We start from the raw sequence: 2,350 nt of genomic DNA, 5'->3' as shown, positions 1-2,350 counted from the left end.
ATCCAATTTCAGGGATTGAAATGATAGGTGGAAAACTGGGCTGAAGTTCCTAGAAGGTAGTTCTAGTTATAATTTTGTCCTACACGCTCTCATCCCAAAACTAGAGGGGGAACTTAGATGGCTCCCTACCCAGAGCAAGCCACACAGAATGTTTAATGGCATCACAAGACATGGAAACAAATGGGCATCCTGAGTAGTCTCCTAAATTGGTGCACACTCATATCAATATTCTTAAAATATCAATACGACATTTAAAGTATTTAGAAGTGAGTTCTGACTGCTGGAAAGGTGAAATAAAGACCACTTTTGTCAAGGCCCCCAAACAATCGATACAATTCTGTCATTAACTGGGACTCTCCCTCTAAAGAAGCCCTTGCCAATGCTGCCTTTCAGCTTTTGACCTAGAACTTCAATGGCTGCTGCTTCTGGATTGTCTTCCCACAAATGTCCGCATAGTTCACTTCTTCACCTCCTTCAAGTCTTTATGTAAATATACCACTTTAGTATGCCATGACCTGATGACCTATTTAAAAGGGGACCCTCTCCTGTGCCTGTTTCTTCTTACCCTGCTCAGCTTTCTATTTTTTTTTTTTTTTGTAGACTAATTATCTTCTACTATGCTGTGTAATTTACTTATTTATCATGCCCAGGCTTATCGTCTGTTTCCTCCTGCAGAAATGCTATAAAGACAGGATTTTTGTCTGCTTTGTCCACTGATGTATCCTCACATCTAGATCAGCATCTATGTGATGCTCAGTAGATGTTTGGTAAACAAATAAATGGAGGCAGTTCAGAGACCATCATGGATACAAAAGGGAGTCTTTCAGAGGTCCCACCTCTGTCCCACAGCTTTGCAAGTGTTTTGTTGTTGTTGTTGTTCCAACTACTTTTAGCCCTCTCCTTGAGAGAAATTTGGGTGAATATATTTTCCTTACCGATGTACATTTGTGGTGCTATTTTAAAGTTAGATTTGTAGATTGTAGTTCCTGGATCCTACCTGCCTGACCCGCTCTCTGGCTCTGCATCTCACAAGGAGGATGGTCTCCTCAGAGATGCCTCAGTTTTCTAAAATTCACGGGCTACCACGCCCTGCATCATCTCCACAATAGCGATGATTTTGCCCGGAAGCAGATTGCCTCTCCTTCTGGATATTTCTTGGATAGTTCTAGAATAGGCTTCTTTCTAGGATTCCTGAGGTAGCAGCCCTCCCTTCTGAATGACTCGTTGACTTTTTGAATATTCCTTCTTGCCCATCTCTTTTAGGAGACTCTGAGGCTGGTTTTCTTCTTCTTGCTGTTTAATCTATGGGAACAGTTATCATCTTTCCCCTTTTCAAGTTTCTGAAGGACTCTCGCTCTGGACCTTAGCTGATGGCAATCCTTTCAAACACATAAACATTTAAGCACATTAGTATCCAGTACCTCAAATCTGACAATTGAATCTTTGACTTCCTCTTTTCCACAGAAACCATGAGAATTCACGCCATGGATGCAAAAGAAAAATAAACAAGCTCTTTGGTTTTTCATTAAACAAAATAAGAGAGTAGATGCCTTACTAAATAAATTTAAAACCAATTGGGTCTGCTTTTATATTTTTTAAAGTGGCATGCCAAGAAACATATCTAGAAGGTCCATATGTGAAGATGTTATCTGATGGCAAAATTATTTCCATCAGTATATAGTGCTTCAAACAAGAAATAATGCTTGGAATTGATTGGAGGCTGAGATGAGGGGGACAGAACCAATTTTCTAAGCTTTTGTACTTTTTTTACTGCCATATTTCTTTATGACTGTCATACTTTATTATTGTCATAAAATTACACAGATTGTATTTAAATCATGCTGGAGTTTCAAAAGAATAAAAAATACAATTTTAAAACACTAATGAGTGTTTTCACTATTCAAGGCAAAATTATTTCCTTAGAGTTTCTTTTTTGTAATTTTATTTGCTTTGTTACATGATGTTTTTATATCCCTGTTCCCTTTGCCTATTATTGTTTATTATATTAGTCTGTTATTTGAAACACATGAAAGCATACACATGCTTCCATTTTAATAAAATGGGTACCCATGAACCCATCTCCTAGTACAAAAACTAAAATATTTTTAATATATTATGCACTACTCCCTAGACTATCTCCCTGCTTTTCCATTCCCGGGAATATCTACCACCCTAAACTTTCTGCTTATTAATCCCTTGGTTCACACACACACACATACACACACACACACACACACACACATCCATTAACTATAGTAATGTAGATAATAGATAGATGATAGATAGATAGATAGATAGATAGATAGATAGATAGATAGATAGATAGATAATAGAAAAGGAAAGAGAGAGA

This window comes from Pteropus alecto, unplaced genomic scaffold (genome assembly GCF_000325575.1).
Source record: "Pteropus alecto unplaced genomic scaffold, ASM32557v1 scaffold94, whole genome shotgun sequence".
Taxonomy (NCBI): domain Eukaryota; kingdom Metazoa; phylum Chordata; class Mammalia; order Chiroptera; family Pteropodidae; genus Pteropus; species Pteropus alecto.
This window is presented reverse-complemented; position numbering follows the sequence as displayed.